Source organism: Cupressus sempervirens, chromosome 3, assembly GCF_028749045.1.
Source record: "Cupressus sempervirens isolate cs-2001-9-10 chromosome 3, ASM2874904v1, whole genome shotgun sequence".
NCBI lineage: Eukaryota > Viridiplantae > Streptophyta > Pinopsida > Cupressales > Cupressaceae > Cupressus > Cupressus sempervirens.
Genome location: NC_143120.1, coordinates 684535297 through 684544767, shown reverse-complemented (window position 1 = coordinate 684544767; position 9471 = coordinate 684535297).

The window sequence follows — 9471 nt, the reverse complement described above, 5'->3', positions numbered from 1 at the left end:
CGATCACACTTCAAGTTTGGGCACTAAAATTGAACAACAACTGACGTGGAGAGCCTCCGGGTGCGCGCTTGAAATCGAATCTCACACACTTTTGTTTTGGGCTTAAAACAAACTCACACTCAATCTTGAATGCCTTAAAGAAAATTAATCGATACTTGACGTGGAGGGCCTCCGGGCGCGCGAGTTTGCTTTTGTTGACCCTAACTCTTCTTATTGTTTGCATTCTTCGATCGATTTACTTTTGTTGGCACTTCAAGTTGGAATTGAACATTGTCTCTTAAACATGAGTGCTTGCAAAGTCTAGATTAGCACACATAAGAGTCAGTTGGTAAAAGAACAAGCGTTTTTTTTAGCCCAAGGTCATCCGAGTCTTCTCTCCCCTTGTCGTCTTTCGAGGCCATCTTGGGTGCATAAGATTAGGATCCAAAACCTTGTTTCTTTTTAGGAGGCCTACTTGGGGATTTCATCACCCCTTGGACGACCTCAACTCCAGTGCTCCGACGGAGTATAAGAATCGGGAGGTGAATCGAAAGACACCTCTCTTGGGATCAAGATTTTGTCATTCGGGCTAAGCTTCAAGGAACTTTATACCCTTGAGAAGTGAAAGAGGAGAAGTGGGTTACCGCTCCTCTCGGCTGTGTGACATCCTTTTGGTCTCATCTACGAATTTGGGCCTCACGTACCTTGCATATATCGAGGACTCCCTAGCTAAACCAATTGTCTGCCTTGCAAAAAACCATCTAGGATGTTAATGTGTTTGGAGTGACTGATCGAAAAATTTGTAGAACATACACACTCCTCGGTGCAAGTACCACGTTCTGAGAACCACAAACTTCTATTTGGGTGTTCCTATCTATTGCTTGTTTTTATTTATTGAATGAATGTTTGCCAAACTTGGTCAACCCTAGCTTAGGGCACACTTAGCGTAGTCACTGCCTATTTTGGAAGTTGAACAAGTTGAAGCAAAACAACTGAGATTTTTCCCAAAGCCAAGCAAATTCAAGAATTTATGTCGGAACAATCCAAACCAAAACAGAAGTTTCACAAGGTCAAACTGAAGCCATCTCTAGCATACCAAGAACTTTCAGACAAGAGAAAAGAAATAACACCAAGCCCACGAATTGCCAAACTCCACAAAGCAGAGAACAAAGCTACCGACGAAGCACTTCAAGAGGCCTGGTTAGAGCGCACCATCAAATTTAGCCAACATCCAGGAGTTAATCCTGCTTATGCCTTACCAACTAGGCATGATTTCTATGATTAGACACCCTTGTTTCTCCCCATCTTCTTGGATAAGCTTCACTTTAGAGTCATCTTTGTAGAAAAGCCAGCCATCTTAGGTTATCCCCTTAAGAATTATTAGCTCATCCATCTCATTTAGAATCATACCATCTAGCTAGTAATCAGAAATCTACACATCTAAGCTTTCAAAATTTTTGTCACCTTGCTAAAAGTTTGCCATTCCTAAAATCTTCCAAATCCACCAATCTCACCAAGGTTATCCCTTTGATAGAGCTTTGTCTAGGGTAATCTAGCTTTGTCACTTGTTATCCCTCATCACCTTGAGCTAAAGGTTGGGATTCGCAAGTGTTCAATCTCGTGTTCTTCCTAAAGGATCATCAGTCTATCCTTAAGTTGACACAATCACCACCAAGCTTGCACATAGGAAAGCAGACCTTTTGTACTTTGACAACATATCTTTGAAGTTAGAATCCCCAACCCAATCCTCCTTAGGTTTTGTCATATAGCTTTGCCTCAACCTAGGAAATCATTTGCATAGAAAAGCCTTCCCCCTTTTGCATCCATCAGCATTATTGCATCTCATCCCTAGGAGCATTTTTCATGCCACCCGTCACTCGCTTAGCCAAGAAGAAAGAAACAATGGAGCCCTATCATTTGGATCGAACAGCCTCACCCCCCTTGAGCACTCAGCCATCCTTCATCCCAGAGCAAGCTATGCCATCACCTACTGACATTGAAGCTTTCATGAACCAACCAGGAAATGCAGTATTGGTAAACGCCATTATAGACAAAAACAAAGAGACAATCATGGCTAATTTTCGAAGGGACAATGTAGGAACCTTTGACTTTGGAAGACCCCCTCCATTATCAGATCCATCTCACCCATTGTTTGGGCAGTTGCCACCACCCATAGGCTCTTATGATCCAAATTATCCTCAATATATTCCAAAAGAAGAGCCTCTAGCCAATCCATATGACCCAACAGACCCAAACATACCATCATCCACCCAAGTTGAAATCTCAATGCTGCAAGCCAACCCAGCCACCACCACTCCATCCTTGGTTCATACCTCTCCGCTCCAAACCCCCTTTACCCAAAACACCTCACCGTTCACCCCCTTCACTATTGCTGCTGCTCCCCAACCTAGCCTTCCCAATCCACCCATCTCCCAAATCAGTGCTAGCATATTTGGCCAACCTCAGCAATATACAATAGGGATGCCACCCATGGGGCCAAGTAATCAACCTTTCATCTCCCCCAGCTTGTTCACCACAGCCCAAAGCACAATTCCATCATTTCCATTAGGTCTTGGGAGCTCAATACCACCAGCCACAAATCCACAAGCTACTACCTTCACTCCACAAAGCTATCAAATCCCACAAGCTACTGCCAATCTTCTACCAAGCTCCCAAGTGACCGCAGCTCCCGCCACCACTATACCAAGCTTCCAAATCTAGCCACCAAGCTATCAAACCCCATCAGTTCCATTCCCAAGCTTTCAATTCCCACCACCTCCACCACCAACTAATCCATTACCTCCAATTACCAACTACTTTTCAATGCCACTTCTAGGAGGTAATCCACCACCCCGGCCAACCACCAATTATTTGCAGATGCCATCCCAAATGGGGGCACAACCCACATATATTGGTCAAACCCCACAAGCCCTCTGATCCTTTCCCCAAGCCTCACAACCATCTTATACCTTACCTCCACAAAGCAATCCATTTACCCCACAGCCAGCTTATGTTCCTCAATCCCAACCTCAAATCCCATATCAACAGCAAACCTCGCAGCACATGCAGCAATATGCGCCACCTCCCCCTCAACAACCCGTCATCCACCATGCAGCTGCCCAAACAATGTACAATCCCTATCAGCAAATCCCTCATAACCATCCATATTCAATGGCCCCATCCAGCACATACCTACCTCAAGGCACTCCTACATTGGGGGCACCCCAACCATCACCTATCAATTCAGAGTGGGAGCAAATGAAGACAGCTCTAAAAGCCATCCAAGAAGGGAATGATCCAAAGACATTCAAGTTTGAGAATGTGTGTCCTTACCCATTTGACAGAGCCATTACCATGACACCATTTCCCAAACACTTTGAGGTACCTAAATTTGACAAATTCAGAGGAAAAGGAGACCCTGTCACACATATCAAAGAATTTTACATGCATTACCAGGACGTGGCATACAATGATGTCTTCCTCTTGCGCCTTTTTCCCAAAAGCTTGGTTGGACCAGCTCTTGAATGGTTTTATAGAATCCCCTATGGCACAATTAAAAACTTTGCTGAATTATCTGAGGCATTTGTAGCCCAATATGCCCATCTTGTTGAAACAGAGCTATCAATAGTTGATCTTGTCCACACCAAGCAAAAAGGTGGCAAACCCTTACCACCCGCATATCCTGGACCTTGCCAGAACGCCATGTGGTGAAAATGTTTATTGATAATGCACATCCCAGCTTGGCTCACCACATGACCATGAACTATTTGCAGACCTATAAGGATATCAAAGAGAAAGGAATGATCCTTGAGAAAGGACTCATCAAAGATGGTGTGGTAAAGATTTACAAAGAGGCCAACCAAAATCAATCACATTCTAATGACAAGTCTAGGTATTGGAACAAAAACAAGCATGTTGCAACAGATGGGGTTACTGACACCAGACATGTTAATATCGTTGGTCCTTCTCAAAATCAGTCTAACCCACCATATCAAACAAGCAACCAACAAGCTACCAATTACCAACAACGAAATAACCAAAGCTATCAAAACCACAATACAAGACCCAACTTTCAAGGGTCTAACAATCAAGCTAATGCCATCAATGTAGCTACAGGGCAAAAGCCCAGATTCCAACCTGCACCTAGAAACTATACACCCCTTGGTGAGCCATTGGATGTTATTTTTGAGAAATTGGCTAAGGAAAACCTCATCAAATTTCCTCCTACCCAGCAAATTGATCCAAGCCAATCCAAAGCTGCATGGTACAAGGATAATGAGTATTGCAAGTTCCATAGGGTAAATGGTCACACCACCCTTAGATGCATGAAACTGAAAGACTATGTGCAAGATCTCATTGATCGGAAGGAAATCACTATTGGTGCCCAAACCTCTCCCAATGCAGGCTTATAGATTTATCAAAATGCTTTTCCTCCACACAACAACCAAAATCCTAGAAAAGCACCTATCCAAAACAACACCAACAACCGCCAGCCAAACCAACAGCATGGGAAGAACAATGACCACACTTCATCCTATATAGACTATGGTAGCCTTATAGGTTGTATATCTGAGAAAGAGCCTTCTGTCAATGTTATCAATATCCGAGGACCAGACAATGAGTGTGCGGTCACCACTCGAAGAGCGCGATTTAACATCGTAGGCCCACCAGTTTCATCAACACCATCAGCTCCATCAAAAAGCTGGTACAATACCTTGGAACACCTTGGGAACATGCCAGCCCAAATATCCATTTTAGACCTTCTCCACACTAGTCCTGTGTACAGAGAAATCCTTGACAGTGCTCTCATAGAATCCCGTGTCCCTTCTGATATCAATGCTACTGATTTTCATAGTCTTGTTGGACACCTTTCATCCTCATGTGCCCTATCTTTCAAACCCACTGACATACCCGCGGTTGAGCCAGATCACACCCTTCTGCTTAGCATAGCCATCATGGTATCCAATTTTTCCATGAAAAGAGTAATGATAGATAATGGATCAGCCTTGAACATTTGCACCCTAAAATTCATAAAACAAGTTGGGTATACTGAGGCAGATATGATCAGTGAGGTTATCACCATCAAAGCTTATGACAACTTGGAAAGGACCACAGAAGGGACTATTTTGCTAATAATCAAGGTTGGGCCAGTCATTCAAGAGACAGTTTGCCATGTTGTTGATCTAAACCTACCATTTAACATCCTCCTCGGTCACCCATGGATTCATGCTATGAAGGCCGTTCCATCCACCTACCATCAGTGCATCAAATTTTTGCATCAAGGCACTGAGGTAACCATCCATGCCGATCCAGAACCCTTTGCTTACTGTAATGTGGTTGAAGCTTCATATACAAACCATTGCCCTGGAATAGACATCGGCACAGCCATCGCCAGCTCATCCCACACTTGTAATGACGCAGAAACCATCCTTGCCTCCACCCTATCTACTGTAAAGATCAACAACAAAGGATGTGGAGAATATAGTCTATCAGATGCATTTGTTGTCGGAGCAATCCCACTTGATCCACATACCCATGGACGGCCAACATATCACAAAGCTAAGGAGATTCCACCTCCTCGATACAAACAGTTTGGCCCAAACACCTTTGTGTCCTCAAAAACCACTCTTCATGAGGAGCTCACTCCAGATATCAACAATTGGCTACATAAGGATGCACCTCCAAGAAATCAAGCACGCCTTGATCACTTCAGCCATAAGTATCCCCAACAACATAAGCTCGTCACTGAAAAATGGAACTATCAAGGAGGTGGACTAGGACTAGAAGAAAGGGGCATGCAATGTCCCATCGAAGCACATGATTGGGAAATAAAGTTAGGTCTTGGCTTTGGCATACCCACAACTGGGGGCACCAATGAGAATGGTCACGCTTTTTCGAACATCCACCGCGACCTTGTCGAAATCGAAGACATTCCTGAGGAAGTTGAAAAGAGAGCCTACGACGATATCCCAGACCTATCCATCCATCCATCTCATTGACCTACCACTTGCTCATCCACAACTCATAGATTGGGACCAACCAAGTGTCATACATATTGATGAGTTCGCATTAGAGGAAGCACTTCTAAGATTCATGGGAGCTGAAACTCCTCATAAGAAGACAAAGCCAGATTCTGCCTACATCTACAAGCTAGATCCCAAGGGGTATTTTGGAGAAAATCCCCAACCTAGTTTCGATACACCCAAAACTGGAACTAAGGTAAATCTGGGACTAGCTAAGGCAGCGAAGAGAACCCCTCAACAAGAAAATCCAGAGCCACAAGCAGAACATGAGGATTTAGTATTGCCTCCTCAAGATAATCGACCAGAGGTGTCTTCTATTCTAATAGAGGATACTAGAGAAGTCAACATTGGTTCTTCAGAGATCCCTAGAATTGTTCACATTGCTGCATCCCTATCACAAGACCAAGCTGACCTCCTCTTTGAGGTTTTACGAGAGAACATTGGTCAATTTGCATGGTCATATCAGGACATGCCAAGACTTGATCCAAATCTTGTAGTTCATCATCTTGCAGTCGATCCAAAGATCAAGCCCGTCAGACAAAAGCTTAGAAAAATGCACCCCAAGGTGGCATTACTAGTCAAAGCTGAACTAGAAAGAATGTTAGCTGCTAAGGTTATCCGACCTATTGACTACTCAGAATGGATCTCCAACATGGTCCCTGTCACTAAGCCTTTCGGTGACATCAGAATCTGCACTGATTTTAGAGATCTTAACAAAGCTTGTCCAAAGGATTATTTTCCCTTGCCCAACATAGATATGATTGTAGATCTTACAGCTGGACATGAAATTCTATCCCTTATGGATGGATTTTTCGGGTATAATCAGATCAAGATTGCAGAAGAGGACCAGCATAAGACAGCATTCACTACCCCTTGGGGAACCCTTTGCTACACCATGATGCCTTTTGGCCTAAAGAATGCTGGGGCTACCTATCAAAGAGCTATGATAGCCATTTTCCATGATCTTATCCATAGCATTTTGGAAGATTATGTGGACGATATCCTGGTCAAATCTCACACCTTCATGGATCATCTTGCTGACCTGGAAAAAGTCTTTGATAGGTTGGCCCAATATTATCTCATGCTAAATCCCAAGAAGTGTGTCTTTGGGGTCACATCTGGCAAGCTTCTAGGCTTCATAGTTTCTAAACGGGGTATAGAGATCGACCCCAAAAAGGTCAAGGCTATCTTAGACATGCCTTCTCCCTAGACACTGCGACAGCTTCGCTCTCTTCAGGGAAAACTTCAATCTGTCCGGCGCTTCATCTCCCAACTTGCAGATAAGTGTACACCATTTTCACACTTGCTAAAGAAGAATGAGAACTTCAAGTGGGATCTTTTATGTCAGCGCAGCTTTGATAAGCTCAAGCAGTATCTCACCAATCCCCCTATCTTGGTTCCACCAGTTCCTGGTTGTCCCTTGATCTTGTATATATCAGCAACACCTACTGCTCTAGGGGTACTTCTAGCACAAAATGATGATTATAGCAGAGAGAGAGCCATCTACTATATCAGTAGAACCCTAGTTGGTTATGAACTCAATTACACTCCTATGGAAAAATCTTGTTTGGCAGTTGTTTTCTCAACTCAAAAGCTTCGCCACTACATGCTAAGTCATACCATCCAACTAGTCTCCAAGATTGACCCTCTCAAGTATATGCTCTCCAGAACAACACTTACAGGCCGTTTGGCCAAATGGGTTATGCTACTAAGTGAGTTTGACATCCAGTATGTGGACAGAAAGGCAATGAAAGGGCAAGCTATAGCAGATCACCTAGCTGATGCACCTCTAGTAGATGCATATCCTTTGCTCATAGAATTTCCAGATGAGAATATCTGCCTAATTGAAGAACAGCCCCCATGGAAGCTTTATTTTGATGGCTCATACACCTCTCATGGATCAGGGGCAGGAATATTATTAGTTACACCTCAAGGAGATTACATTCCAAAAGCCTTCAAGCTACAATTCCCTAGCACCAACAATATAGCAGAATATGAAGCTCTTGTAGCAGGATTAAAGATAGCTGCAGAATGGAATGAGTTATGAATAAGTAAACTACAATTAAACTCTAAATAATTACATTTTTAAAGTACTTGGAAGCTTAGGAAATTTTAAAGGAATCATATATTTCTCAAGCATCAACAATGATGCCTCCAACAATCTAGTATAAGTAATATGGGATGCTCTAGGAAAGACTGGTAAATTATTGGCAATACTGGTATTAGTTCTATCATCACCATGACAAGGTGTACTTGTCACATAAAAAAGTTAATCAATGTCATAATATAATAAAATGAATAAGAAAGTACAAATATTATCATATTTAACACATAACAAAATGTAGCAAAAATAGGATTTACCATCTCTTGTTGTAGTAGGTGTGGATGTTTGCATGCTCCTTGTTGCCAATCCTATAGTTGGCAATCTTGGAGTGCTAATTGACCTCGTGGAAGTAGGCGTATGGAAATCATCAACACCTAAAAAAATAATCACACACACACAAACACAATGTATTTGTCATGTCCCCTATTTTCCTCTAATAGAATTTAATAATAAATAATAAATAATAAATAACAATGGCATTGCTATCGGGAGAAACTCTCCACCCATGAGTTGTTCTAAATAAATATTATCAAGTCGAGGGTAAGCATTATACCACTATAAGTGGAACCAGTACTATAGCAATATGTCAGGAGTAGCAGATCATCATATCACAATAAGTAATATTTGAAAGATAATTACATATGTACAACACCATATGACAAGATCATATTTCAATTAAACCATATGACTAATGAACATCATACAAAAAGTAAAGAGAATAATACATTACCAACACATCATTACTTAGCATTTGAGCATTGCAAATAAGTATGAATACACCAATCATAATTGAACTTGAAGGACAAAGTGATTCACTAAAGAGTGCATTGAAAATTGTGACATGGAGTGATATGTTCCTCACACTAACCAAGAAGAAAGATCATCTACAATTGTAGGTATAAAAATAAGATCTATTTGTCAACAAATACAGTGCACTACTATTGGAGATAGCAAATAAAGGAGAGACACATAAGACAGGACAAGCCAAGACGAAAAAAATTGACATTAATAACAATTTGGTAGATTGAACCATCAACATTAAAGAGCACATAAATCAGGAGTGATATGTATATATACAATGGGATTATATTTAAAGAGTCTCATTATTCATTAACCAAGAAATGTAGAGTAGAAGCAATGAAGAGAAGACACCATTGGGTACTGTGCATTAAATGAGAGAAAGAGAAACTTTATAAATCATATGCTAAGTCACTTCAAAGCTAGCTGATAGTATAAAAGAAACTTTTAGTGATAAACCATATGACAAATGACCGACTATTATGTGCAACATAGATATTAGAATCATATCATCACAAGCTCATGAACATGGAATTGGTCAAGAGGATATACATTTAAGACTATATC